The sequence below is a fragment of the Panthera tigris genome, chromosome C1, assembly GCF_018350195.1.
Source record: "Panthera tigris isolate Pti1 chromosome C1, P.tigris_Pti1_mat1.1, whole genome shotgun sequence".
Lineage (NCBI taxonomy): Eukaryota > Metazoa > Chordata > Mammalia > Carnivora > Felidae > Panthera > Panthera tigris.
In genome coordinates this window covers 98,491,978-98,516,941 of record NC_056667.1, presented here as the reverse complement: position 1 = coordinate 98,516,941, position 24,964 = coordinate 98,491,978, and the positions used below count along the sequence as shown (strand labels likewise).

Sequence of the window (24,964 nt, the reverse complement as noted above, 5' to 3'; positions counted from 1 at the left end):
ACCTGGGGACAGAACACAGCCGCCTCACCGCGTCTGCCTGGGCGGGCTTCCTCATACATTTCATAGGTTAAACCATCGAAACATGGGGTCCTGTGCATTCCCAGCTGAGGACGTGGAGAAAGCTCATCATGTGTGAAGGCCAGATCCACCTGCTAAATAAAAACAGGAGTGAAAAAAAAAAAAAAACAACCAGAAAAAAAAAAAAAAAAAGCCCTAAACCTTGCGATTTGCCCAGCACTGCAAATGGCTCAAATTACAGCTACAGAAAAGTCTCCAACCCCTGGAGACTTCCCTTTCCACCCCGGCAAGTGGTGCAGTCCCTACTCTGGCTCTCCTCCGTCGTCGCCCCCACCCCTGGCTGCTGTCCTTTCTCTGCCTTTGTTGTGTAGCAGCAAAAGGCAACGCCCTTCCAAAGCTCAGGGGACTTTCTTCCATTGTCACAGCATCCAGCCATGCCACTGGGACTGCCCCCACTCCAGATTTATTCTTCTAGCGATGAGTCACTGCTACCATCTTGCCCCTCTGCTTCCTGCAAGCAGATGAGGCAAGGAAAAGGAAAGGAGGGGCCCCCGGCCAGCTCATGAGGCACCTTGTGGGCCTGGGTGGGCTACGGCCGTCGGGGTGTATGGGGGATGGAACTGGCAGTAAGGGATCAGTCCTGCTGCCTGGAACAGGAACAAAACCCCGGCCTCCATAGGATGGGAGGGTCATATGGGGCCACACGGTCCCCTGGGTAGGGGACAAGGGAGTATCACTAACAGAGGATGGGATTTGGGCTCTATCAGGTCTGGTTTTGAAGCCCGGATCCACTGCTTCTGGCATCCTGGGCACGTTACCCAGCTTCTTGGAGCCTTAGTTTCCTCACCTGTATAACAGGGACCCCAACATCCTTCCTAGGATTATTAGCCCGCGGGCTAAAGCGCGTGACCCCTGCGAAGCTCCTAGAGCAGTGCCCAGCGTCAACCAGGAGCTGGGCACAGACTAGGTTTCCCCTTGCACAATCGTCCGACGCAAGGACGCTGTCCTCAGAGAGGTTTGGCCCAGTGTCCTGCCCTCTCCCACAGGCAGGCTGCCCGCGCACGGAGGGAAGGCTCCTTGCTGGGAAACCAGAACAGCCGGTGGTGGGGGAACAGATGAGCCCGTGGCCCTGGACCAAGGGGGCCCGAAGCACACCCACTCATTTTCTCTCTACACTGTGTTTGGCGATGATTTATTAGTGATTTCTCACATCTCAGGCTCGTGGCAAGAACTTGAGTCCCCTTTTAAAGGCAGTCCTTATCATCATTCAGCTCCATCGTCATTATTCAATATCTATTGTGTTCAGGGCCTTCTTCCAGACACCATATATTTACTCCAGTCTGGAAAGCTGAAGGCTGGGAGGGGCTGCTCGAAGTGTCCACGACGCCCCAAAGGGCAGACAGGGCTCGGGCAGCAAGTCCTTGTCCCACACAATCTCAGCATCGGAATTTCGGAAGGGATTGGTGACATTGGAGCAAGGGGACTTGTAAGTCAAATGAAAGGAAATGCTATTCTGTTGCCAGCAAGTAATAAACCCACAGAATTCATTATCCAACGGGGAGTTGGGTGGAGGCCTAAAAGTACGTCAAAAGGAGTTTTAGGTAAATTCATGGTTGGCTGACCTCTGTGGGGGGTGTGCCGTGATCCTCTGAACTTGCCACCAGGAAGGACGGCCAGCGTTTGGCAAGGTCTAGAGAAGGCGAACTCTGTGCCCTTGGGCCTTGGGTTCTGGCCCATGCAGCAATCTCCATGCCCATGGGATCGTCCTGGGTTTCTCAGATTTGTGATTTTTCAGTGCTGTCCATCTGAGCTGGGAGAGAAAGGAGGAGGCATTCCTGGAGAAAGTGGGGTGAGAATCTCCCAGGCAGAACACTGGACAGCAATTTTTTCTTTCCTGCTTAAAATTCCAAAGGCCTACACCCTTTTGAAACGGCAGCAAATTTCACAAGAGCACAGAACATTTGCATTGGAAGGGAGCGGCTGGACCATTTCACCTACTGCAGTTTCTGCCCTGAACGGTTTTGTGTACTAGCAATTAGATTCAGAAATAGAAACAGTGACGGTGCTAGAAATGCACTTGCTGAGCTGTGTGTCTTTGATGCAAAAAAAGCCTTTGTACCTAACAACTGAGCTTTTGCTCATTTACGCAACCAATTTGTTGAGCACCAGCTCTGAGCCATGATCTTAGGATCCGAGGACGGAGAAGACAAAACACCCTGCCTCCTGAGAGTTTAGCCAGTGGCGAAAACGGCCCAATAGTTCCACTGCTGTGGGTGTTATGGGAGCAGGGAAACGGGGGTCCGTGTGCACCTGGAGGAGTCAGGATGTGAAGGACAGCCAGGAGCTCCCCCGTGGCAATGAAAACAGGCAGAGAGGGGTTTCCGCAGACCAGGGAGTGTGAAACAGTTGGAGAAGTGCTAGAATTCACTCAGGCTGCCTGAGATAAAGGGGGCAGGAGGCGAGTCTGGAACGTAAGACAAAGAACATAAGACAAAGACGGGCATTGAGGGTGGTGGTCCAAGCTAAGGCGCGGGGCGCTGGTCATGCAAGGGAAGCTGGAATGAGGCATAATCAGTTTCTCATTGTAGGGAGATGATCAGGGGGTGCGTTGGTGGGGGCGAAACTCTAAACAAGCGCATGAGTCAGGTGACTCTCCCCACATCCAGGAGACCATGACTGGGGACTACAGCAAAGTCCTGAGGTTACTCAAAAGGTGGGACCAATGGCTCTTGCTGCTAGAGGCACATGGCAAAGGGAGAAAAGAGGAGGGTCGGGGATGACCTCTTGGTTTCTTTGAGTGGATGGAGGTACCATTCATTGGATGGTAGCTGGGTGCTAAAGGGAGAATGTCACACTGAAAATAACGAGTAAGTTTTGGATAGACTATACTTGATTTTTGTATGAGGCAGCCAAACAGAGATAGCCAGCAGGCTGTGTATCTCAAGATCCAAGCTCTGCAGAAGGGTGGGGTCTGGAGATGTCAGGACGCAGGGACAACAGCAGGTGGAGGTGAAAGCTTGCTAAGGGAGGACCCAAGCAGGAACAGAGGAGCACACGGAGGGCTCCACCACAGAATGGCCCCGGGCAGAGGAAAAGAAGCCCACCAAGGACAGCAAGCCAAGGAGGTGGGAGGAGAAGGGCTTACCGGAAAAACAAAGGAGGCAGGAAGGAACCGCACCTGAAACTTCTCTGTTGAAATTCAAGGTACTTTTTTTTTTTTTTTTTTTTAAGGGAACTGAGTTTTGCAGCATTGTTTTAAAATTGAAGTACAACTTACATACAGTAAAGAACACAAAGAGTATATGGTTTGATGCATTTTTCCATATGTATACACCCATGAATCTACTACTTCAACTCTGGAGAATATTTCCGGCTCGCTAGAAGGTTCTCTTGTGGCCCACGTAGGCGGTGCCTCATCGCAAAATAATCTTTCATTCTGACCTCTGCGGTTATGCACCTTTGCCTGCTCTTGGTCCTACGGCTGGGATCACGTGGTGTATGTCCTTTTGCAATGCAGTTGCTTTCTCTCAACAATACGTTTCTTGTGACGGGCAATGGTTAGGAAGTTCTTTTTTTGTTGCTGGGAAGTATTCCATCGTGTAAATATGAGCTGTCCACCATGGTGTTTCTATCTGTTGATAGATCCCAGTTCGGCTACTGGTTTACTATAGTTTGGGACTCCTGGAAAGAGCGCTGCCATGAACATTCCTGTGTGTGTGTGGTGGGGCCCCAGCACACCCGAGAGTGGCACCGTAGGGTCACAGGGTAGACGTCCGTTCAGCTTTAGCAGATGCTGCCGAGGTATTTGGGCCAACTTACATCCCCACTCACGACGTAGGAGTGCTCCGCTCCACAGTATTTTAAAATAAAACACGATTCTATGAGGAACGCTGAAAACACTGAAAAAAGCAACTGCTTTCAAGAACCTCAACACATCGGACGTATCTATCGATCCGTTAACAATGACTATGTAACACATCCCTCCTCAATCCTCTAAGACTTCCGTTATAGAACCCCTAGTCGGCCTAGTTTGAGTTAAGGTAAATTTGTGTATATAAAATAAGTGAATTTCTTTATAAGTAATTTTATCATGTACAATTGTCACTAATTTAAAAAGTCTTTCTCGGGGCGCCTGGGTGGTTTATTCGGTTAAGCTTCCGACTCTTGATTTCAGCTCAGGTCATGATCTCACAGTTTGTGAGAGCGAGCCCCACATCGGGCTCTGTGCTGACAGTGCTGAGCCTGCTTGGGATTCTCTCTCTCTCCCTCTCTGGTCTTCCCCTGCTTGTGCGCTCTCTCTCAAAAGAAACGAACTTAAAAAAAAGAAAGGCTTTCTCACCTTACACCCAGATTCATGAGATTTTATTCTAATACTCAGTTATGGATCTCATTTTTCCCAGGAGCTGGCAGAACTGCCTTAGCCTAACAACATGGCATATGTATCTTGGATGTCACGGGAGTCAGCATTAATTCAATTATGTATTCATTTTTTTCACTGTGTAAATATATGGTGAGCAGTCACTGTGTCAGGCACGTCCTAGGCACTGGGGGTGGGTGGGATGGGGGAAACAAAGAATCATCACTTAGGACTTCTGCCCTCAAAGAATTTAGTCTAAAAGAAGATATGGATACAAAGAGCCCTAACTCAGAGTAGAAAGTTAACGAGTCTGCGACTTCATTTCCTGCAGGGCAGGGCGGGGCCAGCTTAGGTGAAACTGTAGCAAAAGAAACTGCCATTTACTACATTCACCTGTTTTCTGTCTGGCTGGAGATGACACATAGTCTCGGGGTGAGATTTTGCTCTCAAGTCGCTGGACTATATACCCTCCAGGTAAGCCTCACAGACATCCATTACCTAGAAGGCAAAGAAGGGACAGAAACCCCTGGGCGACAAAGCCTGCCCTTTTAAATCCCCGTAGCAAGAAAATGGGCCAAATTGCTTGAAGTCAAGGAACCTCTTGGAACCTAGAAGTCCTAGCCCCTGACATGTTTATCATCTTTGCAGTTATTGAGATGGTTCTAAGTGGTGTTAGCTGTCAGGAAAGGGCCCAAAGGCTCCCCAGAGAAACTCATTGAATTCAGTGCTTGGACCTAGATAGTTGACACAGGAGTGCTGACTCCCACACAGTAAGCACCTGTGGAGAGAAGCCTCTCTGTCTGGACCCACCATGCTTGCACAAAGAGCCTACTTTGGGAACAGGGGCTGAATATGTGAGTGTGACCTTGGAATCCAAGCATAGAGCATCTTCAGCTGAATATAACTCAGGAGAGAGTGGGATGTGAACATCTAAAAGCTGAGTTCCTATTCACACTTCAAGCTGCTGAAGACTTTCATACCAATTGTAGGCTTAGCAGATATCGTTGGTTATTATAACACTCTTTGCATCCCATATTGTCTGCAGATCCCTTTACTATTCCTGTGCACATGGGCTTCTGTGGCCTCTTCCTACGGGAAGAGAAATTGTCAGGGAAAATGGACCGCTCTGTGGATTCCGCCTCTGAGTTCATCTAAGTTCCTCGCCTACTTTAACTCTTAGGAGTGGGTCACTGCAGAGTTCTTCTGTGGGGTCAGACAAGCTCAGCGAGAGAGCAGGCGAGGAGGAGAGCACAGCCCATAGTAAAGAATATGGGCCAAGCTTACCTGAGCATTTTGTCCATGGGTTGGAAAGACAGTACAGTGACTCTGGGCACCTCAACATGCCTGCCTCTTGACTGGTGTTGTACCAATCTGGGCTGCTGCCCTCCATGGCTGGTGTGCAATGTCCTCCTGGGATCTTTTCTCTCCCTTCTCCTGAGAATTCCCTTTACTTCTCTCCAGGGTATTGAAACTTCTGTTCCTGTTATATCTTTCCCTTTCTCGAGAAAGGCTGCCTGGGAAATACATTTTTGAGACTTTGCATGTCTGAAAATATCTTTATTCTATCTTTGGGCTTTTTTTTTTTCTTGGTAATTTGGCTGGGTATGGAACTCTAGGTTAGAGAGCATTTCCTTTCAGAATGTGGAATGCGTTGCCCCATTTTCTTTTTCATTTCAAGAGCAGTGATGCTCTTGAGAAGTCCAAAACCATTCTCATTTCTGACTCTCACATGTGACTTATTTCTCTAGAATCTCGTAAACACTATTTCCTCCAAGTTTTGGAAAATTTCCAATGACATGCCTCAGTGTGAATCTATTTTCATTCACGGTGACCCAACATTTGATGTATTCTTTGAAGCTGAAAACATGTGTCTTTTTTTAATCTCTTGGAAAATCGGGGAAATAATTTCATTTGGAATTAATTCCTTTCTGCCTTCTGTTCTCTTCTCTCTCACTCTCTGGAACTCCTCTTATTTACAGACTGGAGTTCTTGAACTAGTCTTTTAATTTTGCTTTCTTTTCTGATTTTTTAAATCTCTTTGACTTTTTGCTATACTTTCTGAGAGATTCACTGTTGAATTTTTCATCTCTGCTGTTTTTAATTTCCAAGAATTTCATCTTGGCTTCTGAATGATCCTTTTTTGTTTCACCCTGTTCTTTTTTCTTGGATGCAGTATCTTCTCTCCGTAAAGACGTGATAAATGTAACATTAATTCTCCTCTCCTCCCATGTTCTCACATCTCCCTGCATACTGCTTCATTTGTTTGTTGTTTGTTTTGGTATTTATTTTCCACATAGTCAGCTCTCCTTAGATGTTCAGTAGCAGTGGGATATCCAGTTGTGACTAAGAGTATGGATCTAGTTATCTGATTGGGAACCATAAGCTCATTTAAAACTCTGGGCAAGTGAGCGGAGCTTTGGACTTTGTATTGTGATGTAGGATTGTTGGAGAACCTCCAACGACAGTATTGCTAGGTCGGTCGCTCTTGAATTACACAGATTCCCTAAGTACTCTTAGCGTTTAAAAGAGTGCCTGACATGTAAGAGGGGCTCAGTACATGTTACTATTCCTGTTGTGGAAAATGTGTACACTGAGAAGCAAATATATACACAACTCAACTAATAAAAGCCCATACCCTTGCTAGCAGCTTCTTAGAGGCTTATAAAGGTGCAATCACTCTCAGAAACTTGGCCACAAGCTTTAACTGGTGGCTTCCATGCTTCATGGTTGGTGGGTGAAGGACGGAAAACGCAAAAGAAAGGAAGATGCTGGGCGCCAACACAGGAGATGGGAGGCAGCTGGCCGAGCAGGAGAAGGTGAATGGAGGAGATGCTAAGTAGCCCTGCTGGTGTTTTCCTCATTAAGCTTGTGTCTAAACACTCTCCATCTTTACAGTTCCAGTGGACTGGGTTCTGGCACACTTGGGGACATATTTGTTAATTAGCTCCACGGCTCCTTGGGTGGCTGTCCATTTTATGGGTGATGGCACCAGAGGCCCAGCCCTGCCAGGGGAAAGAAGGAATATTCCATTCATCCGGCTATGGGTTATTAAGCCACTCTGTCTTCCTGTCACAGACGGATTGTGAATCACACTGTGTTCTCTTCCATCCCCTTCGCTGCCTCCTCTCCTCTTTCCACAGCCAGGGGTGGACAAGGGCCTAGCAAAGCCTCACTGTTCTCAGACTGGTAGGTGCTGGCCTATCTGGCCCTTGGTAATGGGAAGAGTGCCCTTCTCCTTCTTCTCACACCTGTCAGTCCCCAACCACCTAGGAGTCCCCTCCAGAAACCTGACCTGCAGCTTCCGCAGTGCTGGGCCACTGGCCAGAGTGGTGGATTCCTCCCGGGAGCTGGTGTAGCCCTTGGCAGGAGATCAGCTCCACGAGTCATTAATTTCAACTACTCAGCATCTTGTCTTGGCCATTCTTGTGCCCCTGCCTCTCTCAATTCAATTCTAATAACTTTCTTGGCACAGAGAGATGGAGAAAGGATTGCCAAAGTCAATAATCAAGTTTCTACAACTGGGATTGTGTACACACACACACACACACACTTATTTATTTATTTATTTATTTATTCATTTATTTCTTCATTTATTTATGGGTTGTTTTGTCAAGATAAGAACTGCATGGGCTCATGCTGTGTATTATCTTTGGCTTATTCTGATAAAAAACGTCAGGTAAGCAAATATTTGCCGGGCACCTACTATGTCCTAGGCAGTGTGACGGAGTGTTTAAAAACAGGCACTGTTTTTTTTATCTAGAGTTGAGAAAAAACTGGGCCAGCCATAAGGAAGTTCCCCATCCATCCAAGATAACAGAATTTCTAGAAATTAGAGAGGAAGGAAAGAGGAGTGGTTAAGCGGGCAGGTGCCCAGCTCTGCCCCTGACTCGATGTGATTTGGGGCAAACCACTTTGTGCCTGTTTCCTCACTTACAAAAAAGGGAGCACCTACCTCTTAGGGTTGTTATGAAAATCATACAAGACTGAACATAGCACTTAGAAAAAGCCTGGCACTTAGTAAGCACTTACCAAATATTAGCTATTACTATTATTATGACTTATAGGGACCTTAATGGTTTTCTCATCCAAACTCCTCCTCTTCATAGTGAGGATGTAGAAGGCCAGAGAGCCAGAGTGACTGGCTTGCCCACAGTCATAGTTTGGCCTCTTTAATTGGAGACAAGGATGCTAATTACCTCCACACCATGCTGCCCCCTTGGTCAATGGTGAGAGTTTTGATTCTAGAAACTCAGGCAAAATTTTGGCAAAGGACTCCTCTCTAGCCAGCTATTCAATGAATAGCCCCTTGTAGATTATGCTGGGATGTTCACTGTCTTCTAATCACTTGACTGCTTGGAATAGAGTTCTACAGACATCACCAGCATCTGGGACGATGGCACCTTCAATTCAGATGGTCTCGAGATGGTGCAGGGGTTAAGAGCCCCCAGTCTGGTGCCAAACAGACTTGGTCCAGATCCAGGCTCTTCCCTTTTCACCTGCTGTGTGATCTCAGGCCAATTACTTAAGCCTCAAGGTACTCAGCAGCAAATGCAGAGAGAAAGGACACTACCCCTTATTGCAATGTCATGAGGTTGAAACCAAATAATACATAATAGTAGGTAACGAGCTTAGCTTAGTGGCCGGTATAGTGTAACACCCAACACGTGAAAATTAATATGATTTTTACACTAGTTTTTAGCGCTCTCTTTTTTTACCTGTCACCTCATGTTATCCTCAAGACATCCTTCTAAGAGAGGCAAAAGAGATTCTTTTATTCCCACTGCCTAGCTAAAGGAAAGAGTACTCAAGGGGGCTAACTGAGTGCCATGCCGCTAGCCAGTGGCAGGTCTGGATCCGAGCACACAGAGGCTTAGCGACACCTAAGGCAATGCGTTTTCACCTCCACGATTAGACCTCAGGGACTAAGCAAAATCTGAACACATCCTCATAGTTGAGAGGCGAAAAAAATAAAGAAGGAACACTGAAAAGAAATGAATAGGGTCATCATAAATTTGCAGCGATGCTTTTGTTCAACACGTTGAATCAAAAGCACATAAACGAGGTAGAGATGAGCAAAAACGAAGCTCTCCGTAACAGCCCCGCAAGGACCAAAAACGGAACAAGATCATTCTGTCTGTAGAGAGGAAGAGAGAAACCAATCATCAGAAGCTCCCTTGTGAGTCGGGAGATGGTGGCGGGAATTAACATTTTCAGCTCATCTCAGACCTAGGGCAAAACGAAGTCTTGGGGGGAGAGAGAGAGAGAGAGAGAGAGAGAGAGAGAGAGAGAGAGAGAGAGAGACAAGCAGGGGGCCCTTGGGTGAAATGTCAGATCAGAGTCTGCAGAGACAGTGCCTGCTCATGGAGATGGTTCTGATGGTGAGGGCAGCTGTTAAAAGAATAATCTTTGCAGCTATGTCACCATAATCCAGACAGCCAGTGTGTCCCAGCAGTGTTCATTAAGCCAGGAAGCATTCAGACAAGGAGGGAAAGGCTGCTCGTCTGCAGCTGATCTTTTTTTCTCCCTCTGATCCCAAGGCACTATGAATCTGAAGGAGGCCCCCAGCAGACCTGCTGAGGAGATAAGCCATTTTTGTCACAAGCGCTGGTCTGCGCTGGTGCTGAAGCCAGGACGGAAGCCACCTGCCAAGCCGCCCTGCTCCCTGCGCCTTGCCTGGTCTGGCTGGTCTGCCTTCTCCCCAGACCTCCAGACATCAGCCCCCCTCTGGATGGGTGGGAATCCTGAAAGCCCTCTTGGCATCAGTTTCCCTGACTTCTGTTGCTGCACGTGGCAGGGGGCTGGGAGTTTGCGGGATAAGAAGCAAGCGGGAATCGGGAAGGGGGGGGCACTGCTTGCTCGGCATCTTGTTTTGACGAGTGCAGGGCTGGGGTGTTGATGGCCATGGAAGAGCCTGGGAACTGACCACTTTCTCCCAGCGTCACAACCATAGAGTTGAAGCACAGGGGAGTATGCTGTGCTCTGATGGAGCTGTGAAGCCAAGGGCATACAGAATGCAGACAAACTGCCCCTTCTGCAAGACCTGGGGCCCCTCGGGTATAGACTGCTGCCCCACCAATTGGAGCGGTTGGACCTAAGAAGCAGGTGGCATGGGTCCAGCGCCTATCGGAGGAATATGGGCCCCGGGCTCCAGGGGCTAGCTGTACTGGTAGCAGCATCATTATAACTTTGATATATCTGCTGTTTTCTTTTTTCTTTGCTTTTCTTTTTTTCTTTTTTCTTTTTTTTTTTTTGCTTTATTACTGGCATGTGTGGGTACAGTCCAAATGCTCTTCATTGCCCAGCAAAATCTCCTAATTCCTGCAGTCAGCTCTCTACTTGTACTGGAAGAGGCAAGAAGGTCTCTGTGCACCTGCCTGCATGCTCTCTGGAGGCAGGAACCAGGTCTGTTTGCCCCAGACCTCAGAGCTTCAGACAGCTTGCCACTGTCTGTAATACACTCTTCGTTGATCGATCCCTGGGAAAACTCTGACGGGCATTTTGCCATTCAGTGGTACAGGAGAGGCTGCCAAGGCAGTTGGGCATGGAGGGGAAGAATGTTATACAAACAAGAGAGGAAGTTGAGCCTCTCACGCTGAGAGAAAGGAAGGATGGGAAATAAAAGGTGAATGGGAGACAGATACCATGGTGAGAAAAGCAGCCGTGGGATTCCTGCCTTAAAGGGTGGGAGGGGCTGGGGGTGTGCTATCAGTGGGGACCAAGCTAGGGCAGGGGTAGCGCCAGTGGTGAGGGTAACAAGGACTCCCTGGGCGGCTGCTAGCCTGGGACAGGTGGAGAAGGAGCACCTAGAAGGCTGTTCCATTCTTTCTCGCTCCCAGGATTGGCATGTCCCGACTTCACCCGTAGGCAGTGAGGACTTCCTAGTGCATTGGGGATGTTTCTGTTGGTGCCTCTTTCCAAACCAGCTGCTGAAAAGGGGTACTGGGTTCAATCCACGAGTTTGAAAATGACCTTGCTTGTGGAGAAGGAAACTTTGCTCCTTGAAACATCATGGGGTGCACTATTTTGAATTCAGCCAATCCAATTTGGAAGTAAGAGCCGTCACGCCATTTGGATTTATCGACAATTAAGTTTTTAAGCCAACACTTGTAAAGTGCTATTTCATTTAAAACAGTCTTACACATTACCCACTTGGTGTTTGAAATAACTCCAGTAGATCCATTTTACAGAGGTAAAATTGAGGTCTTAAAAAAGTTTCAAGTAAGGCCACACAGCTAACAAAAGTGCATCAGACTTCCTGACTCTGCTGTTCTGTTTCACTCCTTTTCCTCACACAAAATCGCACTTTTTTTTTTCACTATACCAATCAATGATATTGTAAGGCTATAACTTTGAGCTCATGAATGAGTGACAGGGCATCAGTGAATCTCCTAAAATTATTGCAGATTTTGCATGAAAGTGCCCGTGTGCTCTTTTTTTTCGGGATTGGGAGGGGGCATAGTTGCAGCAGACTCATAAACATTTTCACGATAGCACAACATTAAACAAAACATTTGAAAAGGAAAAGCTGTTTGGCTAACGCTTGTTATGCATGCAACGCCTATCCCCCGTACACACCAGCAGCACAACAAACCAAAACTAAATTCTTAGCACAGCATAACAACCTCCCGACTAAGGCTACGTGCAACACTCAGATCAATTGAATCTTGCTTCTACTGGAATTTTTAGCTCTGTGTAGACACAATGTGGCTCTCTTATTCTAATTGCTTCCTGGGTCTTTTGCCAGACAGGCAGGAGGTAGCATTGCTGGTCCTCTTTAGAATGCCATCCTTCAGACTCTTGCAGACACTCTCGATTTCCCACCCAGAAGCCCAATGTGTTGTTTGCTTTCCAACAGGCACATTCTTCAGTGTGGCCATGGGCTCTACTGAATTTGGCCCTATTCCCAGGCCCAGCACATCAATCTTGATAATCTGGTCAATCACGGTAATTTTATTCCCCTTCCTAGGAATCGGCTTAAGAAAAAACATGTAACTGGGGGCGCCTGGGTGGCTCAGTTGGTTGAGCATCCGACTTCAGCTCAGGTCATGATCTCACGGTTCATGGGTTTGAGCCCTGCATCAGGCTCTGTGCTGATAGCTCAGAGCCTGGAGTCTGCTTCAGATTCTGTGTCTCCCTCTTTCTCTGCCCCTTCCCTGCTCATGCTCTGTCTCTCTCTGCCTCAAAAATAAACATTAAAAAAGAAAGAAAGAAAGAAAGGAAGAAAGAAAGAAAGAAAAAACATGTAACTTGATTCTGATCAATAAGATTGGAGGCTAACTCTTCTGGGGCTGCTTCTGGGAAAGGATTTTTAACTTAAAAAAAAAAAACAAAAAACGAAAAGAATATAGACATGTCATTTCTACCTCTGAACATGGCTGTGCCCAAATATGGTCACTGGAGCTGTGGCAGCCATCTTGAGGCCACCAGGAAAAATGGTCGACATGGCGAAGACAGCTGAGCAGAAAGTACAGAAAAACCCTAGGCTCTTGATGAGGTTGCTGAAATATTGAATTAGCCAACTAAGGAGCTGCCCTCCTACACTTTATATGATGTGAGATGGCAAATGCCCTAATTGTTTAAGCCATTTTGAATTGAGTTGATAATGACTTGGCCAAAGCATCCTAATTAATATAATAAGCCCCATGCTCTGGAACTACCTTCTATAGAATGCCTTAAGGTAAGATAATTCTATTAGTTTTGAGACAGACTCACCTTACAGACAATAAAGAACCAGTATAACTGGATGCATGACCAAAACAGGAAGGGTTGGGGAAAGTCTCATGAATTAATCTCTATAACTCAAAATTCCAATTTTAAAAGGGACCTTAAGAATAATTTAGATGATTTTTAAACTCTGACCAAGGGACACCTACAGTCATGCAGGGATGCTTTAGGAGCCTACCAATATTTGATTCAAATTCACTTAGAATTTTGTTTTGCAATTAAACATATTCACAGTTAAATATTTCACACACCAAATGTTTACTTACATACTGGAAACAACCAGTGTAATCAAATCGGGCCTTCCAGCTTTACATGCTTCTGTGTATATAGCTCCTACCATAAATATTTTGTAAATGTTTGTTGATTCAGAATGTGGCAGCCCTATTGGTCCTTTCCATATTATTGATTGGGTTTTTAATTTAATTTAATCAAAAAAATGAGACAGAGAGACAGAGAGACAGAGTCTGAGCAGCAGAGGGGGCAGAGAGAGACAGAATCCAAAGCAGGCTCCAGGCTCTGAACTGTCAGCACAGAGCCTGATGCGGGATTCAAACCCACAAACCGCGAGATCATGACCTGAGCCGAAGTCAGACGCTTAACCAACTGAGCCACCAGGTGCCCCTTGTTTGGGTTTTTTAAGTGCAGGCCTTCCCTGTGTCTATTTATATGACATTGTATTTATGAGTATCAAACACAGCATGCATGGGCCCTATGAAATTAAATGCCAGGTAAAATGTACATTTGCTCAGCACCTTGTGAGATCACAGTGCAATAATCAGTCTTCAGATGGCCATTGGACAAAGGTTGCAGGGCACTGATTTCCTTCACAATATACATAGTTTTGCATCTATTCTAAGATCTGAATGCTTCCCTTCCTTTCAAAGGTTGAATACGTTTACCTTGGCAAGGTTCTAGGTTAATCCTAGATGACTGGTCAGCAAAGACATTAAACCTGAGTTATGTATTGAATATTCCAGGCAGAATAAACTTGTCTATTTCAGATATCTGAGTAAATATCAGATAGAGACAGGCAATGGAGAGGCAAGGGCACCACCGGATCTCTCATAATTGCTAACGGTTGTCATGACGTATCCAGCATTACTCTAGAGCCTCACTGGTATTGATGCACGTAAGCTACCCACCACCTTTCTAAGGTAGGTTCCTGCCAATGTGCCCATTTTGCAAACGAAGACACAAACCGAGGCGCTCTGCCAACAAGTGGTAGTCCCAGGGTTTGAACCCACAGAATTTGCCTCCAGAATCTGGACTTTTTCGCTACATTGTTTTGTACATTTGCAACCACCCATGTGTGTGAGTTGGGATTCTCTCAATCCCATGCAACTAAAACAAAAGTCAACAACATGTCGAACGATGAGGCCGAGGTAAGACAGCAACTGCTTTTGGTTTCCCTTGTTTTCAAATTTTACGTATTCATTGAAACAACCTTTTTTTTTTTCTTCAACGCGGTGACAAGAAAATATTATAAAACTAAGCTTATAAAGTACATTAATGGTAAGGTCCACATCTGTCAGACCTGTCCCTCTTGTTTAGCTGGGTTCTGCAGTTAGTATAGAGTTTAGAGTATAGAGTTAGTATAGAGTATTTAGAAAAGCTCTTCAAAGCAAGGAATAGAAAGTCAGTGGCTTAACCAAAGAACGGTTTGTTGCTCTCAAATAGCAAGAAGCCAGGAGGTTGATGGTACTGGTGATGGTCTGGCGGTTCCACAATATCTGCCAACAGTGACATTCTCTTGGCCTTTCCCTTCCAGGACAAGTAGGCTGAGGTAGGTGCAGCCCACATCACCCTCCAGACAGAAAAGAGAGCAAGGAATGCATCAGCGTCCTTTGTCCCTTCCATCGGGAAAGCAAAATGTTCACAGAAAACTCCTGCAGGCTTCTGCTTACATCTCTCTTACTTTAAAACTGTCACCTGGTCACTTCCAAAGCAGAGAAGCCGAAAAAGTACTTAGCCTCCCTGGGCTTTATAAGCCAAGTGGACGAGAGAAATGGAGTTAGAAATGGATGCCGAGTCAACCAATATACAGTATCTGCTACAAAGAAAAACAAAGATTTTCCAGGTTACCTTGGGCGCATGTCCTTTAGGGAACCACACAGTATCGGCTTTGAGGGATTTAAAAAATAGGACACACATTTGGTTAATTGCCTATTTTGCATGCAACACTATCCTGGGTCCCGGAAAGTCTCAGAGGTCTAGCGATACAGGCTGCCCCCACCTGAAGAAGGAAGGGAGGAGCTAGCTAAGTTTTCATAGTTCTAAGGAATCATGGGAAATTCTCCATCTCCGTTTTCGTGTTACAAAAGGATTGGCTCTCTAAGGACATGTCAAACTCAAGAGCTTGCTGATTTTGTATAAGTAATCATTTATTAAGATGTTCTCTGTCCCTGCTGCAATGTCACTGTGAGGGTTGCTGTCAGCAACGTGTAATGACCCATATTTCCCCAGAAGCTTAAGCCATCACTGCATTAATTTGATGTGATGGGGGCAACCAGAATGTGGCATGGGAATTACATTTTAATGGGAAACAGTGCTGCAAACTTCAGAAGCAAGGACAGATGGCAAAAGCTTGGAAAAGACCAGAAAAAGTCAACATAAATAGGAAATAAGAATTTAGAACTTGGAGCTGGCATTAAGAAGCAATTTATAAACAATTTTTGTCCTTCCAAGATCCTGACACTGTTTAGACCCCCTTTTGGGGAATATGTGGCATGCCTATTTCTAAAGGTGTCTGCTCCTCATTCGACCTCAGGTGCTTACTCTTAGCGACCTTGTAGGCACAGTCCTTCATACATTCGATAAATCTTCAATGAGCACCATTTGTTCCAAGCACTGTAGTAAGTCCCTGGGACATAAACATGAAATAAACCTTGGTCTCTCACCTTGGGATACTTAGGTCTATTGGAAGAGATCGCTCCCTTGACTAAACGCTGAAATTCATTGGGACAAGTGGCCATAATAAAACTGTGAACCAGAGGCCGAGGAAGTTCTGAGAGATCCAGGTCAGTCCTGCCTGATGTAGGTATGGGGCGAGGTGGGTTTAAGTGGTGGAGGCACAAGAAGGGTCTTCCCAAGCAGAGCAAAAGTTAACTTTTGAGTGGTAGGACAAGTGCATAGGCACGGAAAATATGTTTGGAAACCTGCATGCATTTTGTGCACCCTCTAGGATCCAGGGTATGTGGAGGAGAATGGTGGGTGAAGGGCTCGGAGAGCCCAGCTAATTTGGAAGTGTTTTGTGGGCCTTACATACAGAAGGATAGTTATTACAAGGGCTGGAAGCCTGGGGACTGACTGCTCATCCCATGCTCCTTCATATCCAGGGATCTGAACACCACTAGCTGTCAGCCAATGAGAGTCACTTGCTTGAGATTGGGCGATTGGGAAATGGAAGGGCCTGGGAAGCATGTTCTGTGTTCTTCTGTCTCCGGCAGCCGCTTCTCAGTGCTTGGGCTTTGGCAGAAACAAAGATTTACCAAGTTCTCAAGAGACCCCGTCAGCTACCCGCTTCACTGCCATAGGACAGGCATGATCATCAGTAGAAGTTTTCTGCAGTTTCCTGACCTGGACGGCAGCGACAACTTTTTTTAGCCGTAAGACCACAGCTGCAGTCGTGAACCTAAGAGCTAGCATCTTCCTCCGACTTCCACTAATCCCACTTTCCCAACAGGTTTGTAGACACCTAATCCCCTCTATTAAATCTCTCTGTTTGAAATTCCAAGAGTAGGTGCTCTTTTCCTGACTGAACTCTGACTGCTACCGTATCATTATACAGGAAGGTGAGGCACAAAACCACCCTTAACTCATGCAGTCAGTGAACTGTCTACATAGAAAATCTACAGATAATTTTAGAACTGTTCCTCAAGAACAGTTCATCAAGGAAAATGTTCGTCAAAGAAAGTTCAGCAAGGTTGCTAGATAGTAAGACTGATGTATTTAAAAAAAATCAATTGCACAAGTCACAAACCTGGATGTTATCCTTGATTCTTTCCTCTTCATCACCCCTCACATCTAATCAATCACCAAGTCCCCTTGATTATACCTACCCAACGTTTTGCAAATACATCAACACCCCCCTGCCGCCACCCTCATCAGACCACCAAGGCTTCTCCCCTAGATGACTAACTTAGCCCACTTGGGCTGGTTATTGAAGAAATACCACAGACTGGCTGGCTGATAAACCACAGAAAGTTTTTCTCACCGTTCTGGAGGCCAGGAAGTCCCGAAAGCGTCTTGGTGAGAGCCCCCTTCCTGGTTCAGAGGTCGGTGCCTTTTCATTGCATGCTGATAGGAGAGAAGGGATTAGGAAGCTCTCTGGGCCTGTCTTATAAGGGCACTAATCTTATTCATGAGGCCTCCACCTCATGATTCATCACCTCCCAAAGGGCCACCTCCAAACACCATGACATTGGCGGCTGGGTTTCAACATATGAAGGGGGGCGAGGGAGGGGACAAACATTCAGTCCCCAGCGACTACCCTAACAGCCTCCTAACTGGTCTTCCGGATGTAGCTTTACCTTCTTGAATTCATCATGGCACAGCTGGAAAGGTCTTTCTGAAACACGAACTCAATCCCGGCATTCTCCTGCTTCAAAATCTTCCCATTTCTCTTGGGATCCATTCCAAACTCTTCCGTGTGGATTACAAAGTCCTTCACAGCCTGCCCTCTGTCTCACTCTCTGTTCTACTCTCTCTACGCCACTCGTCTCTTGAGGGCTCCAGCCTTACTGTGATTTTGTTGTATTCTCAAATAAGCCTTTTTAAAAATTATATTTATTTTGAGAGAGAGAGAGAGAGCACGCACGCATGAGAGCAGGAGAGGGGCTGAGGGAAGGGGAGAATCTTAAGCAGGTTCCATGCCCAGGGCAGAGCCTGGCCCGAGGCTCGATCTCACGATAGAGAGATGATAACCTGAACCGAAGTCAGTAGTTCGATGCTTAATTGACTGAGCCACTCAGGCGCCCCTCAAATAAGCCTTTTCAGGAACAGTTATCTCTGAGAGCCTCACCCTTCTCCTTAGCCCCTCCCACCCTTCGGCTCCTAATCAGGCTTCGGGCTGGGGATTGTACCTCCTGTCCTCCCACTTGGTGAACTGAGCCCAGAGCCCTGCCCGGGGCTCTCCTAGCCATCCCCCTGCCCCACCATGGCACCTACTATACTTTATTGTTCCTGCTTGTTTAATTGTTGTTCTCCATCATCCAACTGTGAGATCCACTGAGGCTGGGAATGTGGAGATCATTGTACTTCCAGTGCTGACACATGGGAGGCACCCATTAAATATTTGTTCAAAATAAACCCTTACTCTAGGCCCTCTTCAGTTGTTAGACTGAGGGGTGAGGAGGTGCAGGAGGAAGGGAGGCTAGGACAAAGACAACCAAGGCTCTACTGATGGGTTACTGTCCTGCACAAGCCACCACAGGGGACCACAGGGAAGTTCATTTCCATCTCAGCAAATCCCAGGATGAGGTGAGGCGCTTGTCCCAGGTATAAAATTTAGAGAGGCACCAGAAAGTTCAGCAATCAAGATAAAGAATACTTGAATGAATATTAAAGAACCGTATTAGAGATGCAAGCAAAAAGAAAAAACTCGGGAAAAAGACTAATCCTGTCTATATGTAACACTTGTACATTTTATATTTTTGTCCTTCAAGGAGTTTTTACATCAATTTTAATTTTTCAAAATGTTGCATTAAGCTATCACTTAGCGTACTGATGACTGATTTGGGCATGCTCTTAACCTTTGTACCTCAGTCAAGTTCATCACTCACCTGCCTATTGTCCCTGCTCTGAAGGATCCGTAGTGTGTTTTACCAAACTCTGATGGTGGGAATTATTGTTTCCTTGTTCAGTACAATGTGTGTTATGGGGTTTTTTTCATATAACCTTTATAAAGGAAAAGTGTTCCTTTTATTCCTGGCTTACTAAAAATATTTATTAGCAACGACCATTAAGTTTGAAAAGAGGTGCTTTTTAAGCATCTATTGATATGATCATGTAGTGTTTCTCCTTCAATGTAAGAGCGCAGGGAAATAAGGGTGCCTGGGTGGCTCAGCCAGTTGAGCACCTGACTGCGGCTCAGGTCATGATCTCAAGGCTCAAGGGTTCGCCATCCCCCCCCCCCCCCCCCCCCCCCCCCCGTGTGCGGCTCGGCTCTGTGCTGACAGCTCAGAGCCTGGAACCTGCTTCAGATTCTGTGTCTCCCTCTCTCTCTGCCCCTCCCCCGCTCATGCTCTGTCTCTCTCTCTCTCAAATATAAATAAACTTTTTTTTTTTCAACGTTTTTTATTTATTTTTGGGACAGAGAGAGACAGAGCATGAACGGGGGAGGGGCAGAGAGAGAGGGAGACACAGAATCGGAAACAGGCTCCAGGCTCTGAGCCATCAGCCCAGAGCCTGACGCGGGGCTCGAACTCACGGACCGCGAGATCGTGACCTGGCTGAAGTCGGACGCTTAACCGACTGCGCCACCCAGGCGCCCCTAAATAAACTTTTTTTTAAATGTAGTGAACTACATGAATAACAGTGAGAAAAGTTTTTCCTAATTTTTTGTTATCATCAACAGATAATAAGCATATCTACAGATCAGTTATCTTCTGTCATTTGAATTATATCTTTAGGTCAAATCCCCTCACATTCGTATGCGTGGAATTAGTGGGTTGCCGTTTTATTTGAAGCTTTTACCTTTTAAATGTTTCCCAAATTAAGCACATTTAAAAAAAAAAAACAAAAACCATTATCCATAGTAGCAGTCTCCCTTCATGAGGGCCCCGGGGGGAATTTGACACATTTTCACTTCCTACTTCCTCTCTTATTCTTTTCTGCCACCATTTATGTGTAAGGAGCTCGGGTCTGACAGTAGTAACCGTTCAGTAACTGTTAAACCTGATGGGAACTTTCAGTACCTTTTATAGGAAATAAAAGAAAATCCCCGCTCAACTGCACTTCAATTAAACATTTGGAGAGAAAAAAGAATTTTTAAACAAGCAAACAAAGAGAATCCCCACATATGGCAGGGTTCTTTCAGGGGAATTTGCTGCTTTAGAATCTCCTAACATGCGTGAGTGTTGCAGAAAAATTAAGTTGGAGCTTAGGTAGGAGAAAAGGTAGCCAACTCCTTTGTGTCTTCTCTTTCTATCTTGGCTGGGAATATGGGGTAGAGATTATTTCACGGCTGACTCACCGAGGGGCACCTCAGCCTCTTCTCTCTTTCTTTTTTCCAGGAGGATCTGTTGACTGTTGTTAAATTCGGTAAGTCACTGTGGAGTCCTGCAAAGGAATGAGACAGCAGCGTGTGGGGAAACTGAGGAAGGGAATGAGGTTGTGCAGGAGGAGTGTGCACGGCAGTTGGGGCAGTGGCCAGGACTCCAGTGTAAGCTTCTTGAGAGGGGGGCTTTGTCTCTCATCAGGGCTGCACCTGCCATGCTTAGTATAAAGCTGGACACACAGCAGCACCCGGTAAATACCTGGCAGTGAATTAAAGAATGAACCACGAAGTCCTGTCAAACCCCACCATCGAGGGCTGAGCTAAGGAGAGGAGTATAAGAAGTGATCAGAAAAATCCACAGACACGGTATCCAAGGGAAGAATGCCAAGGGAAGAATGGTTTAAGTGGAGGGAAAAGACAGCATTGTGTCAAATCATGCTGAGAGGTCATAGCAGTTACAAAACAGTTCATTTGCAGTAAATACGAAAAACATCACAGCAATGACTTAGAAAATAAGGGTTTTGATGTCATTGTTGCTGTTTGTTCGCCTCATGGTAGGAAGTTCGGAGGGGCGGTGCCTCCACAATGGCCCAGTGCCTTTCTTTCTCTCTACCATTGGCAATGTGTTGGATTTCCCTCTCTTGTCACAAGATGGCTGCTGTGTCTTTGGCGATCGTGTCCACATCCACACCAGAAGGAGAGAGGATGCGCAAAAGAGTAAAGCAGGCCAGCTGAGTCTGTCCATTTTTTCTCAGGAACACCAAAGCTTTCCCAGAACAAGCTTTTACTTTCCTCTTTCCTCTCTAGGTCATGTGGTCACCTTTAGATCAATTCGGACCGAGAGTCTTAAGATTCCATCCCTGTGTTAATCAATCAGATTCATTCCCTGGGGCTGAGGAATGGCCTCTCCCCGAACTCAAGGGGTCTCCAATGGTGACTGAAAAGAAATGGGTTCTGTTGGAGGAACAGAGAGAGAATGCATGCTGGGTAGACAACGGATGATGTCTGAGGCACAAATCACATCTTTAAAAGACAGGATCTGCTGCGTCATGCGTAGGGCCCAGTATAAAACGGGATTCTGGAATGCTCTGTTCAACATACTAAGAATTTCCAGACAGCAACGGTGAAGCACTAAACCAAGCATGGGGCCCTTCAGAGTACGGGTCCCTGGGCCACTGTCTTCCTCCCGTGCCTGTGAAGTCAGGCCTGGGCCCCAAGCTTTCCACTGGGCTGGGCAGCCGGGAGCTCAAGTGGTCAACTCAGGTGAAGCGGGGAGGGGGAGGAGAGACGAATGTAGTGGGCTGAGGAGCTCATGGGGGTGAGGAAGTAGTAATGGCACCAAGACTCGCTGGAGAAAATAGACACGATGTGGTAGGAGAAGGCTGGCTAACTAGGGAAAGAGAGAAGAGCATGGGTGGAGGCTACATGTACCCAGCGAACTGCTGCTCGGGCGTTTTTTGGTCTCTCTTCGGGACCCACTTGATTTGGAGGCTGGCGGGGCTTCTGTGGAGAGCAGGTGGCGGGGGGAGCTGGGGCTGAGAGCTCCACTCACCCCTCACGGGGCACATGCTACCAAACCAGGGGATTGTGGAAACAGAGTGAGAAAAGGTAGGCTCGAATCCCACTTCCGCCAGGGATTAGCAAGACTGAGTCTCTGTCCCCTAAGGAGCTCGCTTGTCAACAGAGGATGGCCAAGCCTGCGTCACTCGGTTTATAGGGGGGGTCACTTGCTATGAAGGGAAGGCACGGTTATCGCCCTTTGAGCAGACACCCTCCACACAAAAGTCGGTCATCCTTCTCCCGCCAATTCCTCCACCACTATTGACCCCTGCCACTCAATACCAAGTTTAAGAGGAGGTGTCAATTTTAGTAGATTCCATTAACTATGCAATGATACTGTAAACGCAAGCGGTCGGTGGGATGGTGCAGGGAAGGGAGGGACAAGAAGAGGTAGACATGTTTGTTTATGTAAACCCACCCCGTTCCCCTGCTCCCCCCACCTTTGCCACCCATTGGAGACAGGCTCAGGGCTTATGCCCCCCAGGGATGTAAACAGTGCCTCAGTGATGTCACCCCCATCAGTGCCAGGAGATATAAATTTCATTTCCCAGAAAATGCAGCAGACAGTAGCTTCTGGGCAAACAGTGACTCTGGCAATAAATATTGGCAGAGGAGAGAGACCTTTAATGGAAGAGCTTTGTGAACCTAGATCAGCCAGGCTGTAAATCCCCAGACAGAGAGGGATTTAATATTTTAGATCAGAAGACAGATTCATCAGAGCAAAATAAATAATTCTATAGTCCGTCGGAGGCAATCGGCTATTAAAACGTAAGTATTAAAAATAAAAACCACATCTCAGGTAAGAAATCGTGGAATGAGGCGGAAGCCCCCTCACCAGAATGAAAACCACCTAGTCTGGGTTCACAATTGAGTGGCCAGGCAGAGGGGCGTGTCCTCCTCCAGGAAGAGCCCGCAGAGCCAAGTGGGAGATGGTGGGCGGAGCCTCCGCTGGGCTCAGGGGTAGGAAGAGGGGCTGAGGGCAGAGCCGGGCAGTCAGATGGCACTGGATGCAACTTACCCTGGCAAAAACAAAGTGTGCAAGGAGGACAGCAAGAACTCACCTGGAAAACACAAAAAAACACAAAAAGGACCCGTTGCAAGCTAACATAGAAGTCAGAAAGCGTCCGCCGGATATCACGTGTCAACAAATACGCCGGGAAACTGAGTGCTATGACATTTTAAGTAATATAATGTGAATTTAATCTCATTCTGTATTGCTCTGCAGTGAGGTTGCTTCACACACTGCCCGACTGCAGGAAGAAGACCAAGGCTTGTCTTCACCTTGCAAGATGTCTGGACATCTAAGGCTTTGGAACCCCTTAGTTCTTCCCAAAAGATGATGCCGACATCCAGGGGCAAAATCTTGCTCTGCTAGACCTGGGACGTCGCACACCACTCCGCGACTGGTCAAGGCCAAAGGCAGACCTAAAGTGGGGAAGATGCACTAAGGCGATGGCACTTCCACACCTTTCCGGCCGGTTCTGTAGAACGCTTGCATCCAGGGGGGTAAGCAGTGCGTCACTGTTCTTGTCCCGTCAGATGAGGAAATGCAGGAAATTCAAAGAGGTTAGGTGACCTGCTCAGGGTCGCTTGACCTGGGGCTTCTTGCTCAAAGTCTGAAGCTTTTCTCACTTTATTACAAAGCAGTGCCAAATTCCAACTCGGCATGAGAAACTTTCTCTGGGAATTCTTTGTCTGCAATGAGAGATTCAAATGTGCACAGGCCAGTCTGGCGATTCCCTGGGGCTCCCCAGCAGGCCCTGACACTAATCTCATTCTACAATTGACCCCCATGAAGAAACATCCTCTGGACAGAAGGAGTGTCTTCTGAGGCCCGGAGGCCATCTTTTCTAGACCTGGCGCTGGTCTGAGCAGGCAGAGGTGAAGGTGGGTGTTCAGCCTATGGCGCTGGTCCCGTAGGATGTTTGCCCTGACTGCAGACCACTTGTTAACTTTCCTTGCTACCCGGTCTCTTTCCCACTAGTTATGGTCTCCCACCCTTGACCTATATGGGCTGGAGTGAAGGTAGTGGGGCAGAAAGATATATCAGGCTCAAGTCACTGACAGTCTATACATCTCACTCTTTTTTTTTTTAATTGTTTTTTAACGTTTATTTATTTTTGAGATAGAGAGACAGAGCATGAATGGGGGAGGGTCAGAGAGAGAGAGAGGGAGACACAGAATCTGAAACAGGCTCCAGGCTCTGAGCTGTCAGCACAGAGCCCGACGCGGGGCTCGAACTCACAGACCATGAGATCATGACCTGAGCCAAAGTCGGACGCTTAACCGACTGAGCCACCCAGGCGCCCCTATACATCTCACTCTTACTGAGAACCAGCAGTCCTAAAAATGTATCTGCAATCATCATGGCTGCCTGGAGACTGCCCCCTCTCACACCCTGGTGTCCAGAACAGTGGCCATGTTGGATAGATCTGTGTGTGTGTGTGTGTGTGTGCGCGTGGGTGCGCATGTGTGTGCCCACACATGCACCAGGGAGGAGTGGAGTGATCCAACTATTGAGCTATGCCCATATCAGTGGCTTTTAAGAGACTAAAAAGTATGGATGGAAGAGCTAGGCTTACTCCCCTTGGAAACAGGAAGTGAGCCTTTTTTGATATGTTAGGCCAGGCGTCAGTAACGACAACCTGTGTGCCAAATCTGGCCTGTGACCTGTTTTGGTGCAGCCAAGAAGCAAAGAGTGACTTCTACCTTTTTTAAGTGGTTGGAAAAAAAATCAAAAGAATATCTCATGGCAAGGGATAATCATACGAAGTTTCGAACGTCAACATCCATATGATAAAGTTGCATCAGCACATCACCTCACTCCTTTGTTTACATAATTATCTGTGGCTGTTTTCACAGTTGACATAGATCTGCAACAGAGACCATTTGCCTACCCCTGGTCTAGGCTTTCAGTTCAAAAAACTTTTGAGGGGAACAGACTTGTGCCAAGCTCTGAGTTCATCTCTGAGGGGACACTCACTGTTCTTGTGAGGCCCCAGGACTAGTAGAAGGGCACGCGGGTGAAGCAGCTAGTCCTGTGTTCCTAGAGATGCCAGATCCAGTCCGGGACCCCGGGTTTGCAAAGA

At 46.8% G+C, this 24,964-nt stretch overlaps 1 long non-coding RNA gene across 2 annotated transcripts in view; it reads right to left on the bottom strand.

Moving 5' to 3' along the window:
* LOC122240751 overlaps positions 1 to 24,964 on the bottom strand; it is a 37,214-nt gene that overhangs the window by 2,470 nt on the left and 9,780 nt on the right. The window contains exons 3-6 of one of the 2 annotated variants that reach the window (XR_006220486.1): positions 20,292 to 20,377; positions 17,313 to 17,395; positions 1,641 to 1,828; positions 29 to 152 (exon numbers count right to left, since the gene is read on the bottom strand). This is a non-coding gene — a long non-coding RNA (uncharacterized LOC122240751). The remainder of the gene's footprint in view (positions 1 to 28; positions 153 to 1,640; positions 1,829 to 17,312; positions 17,396 to 20,291; positions 20,378 to 24,964) is intronic. The other variant, XR_006220487.1, reaches the window with a different exon arrangement.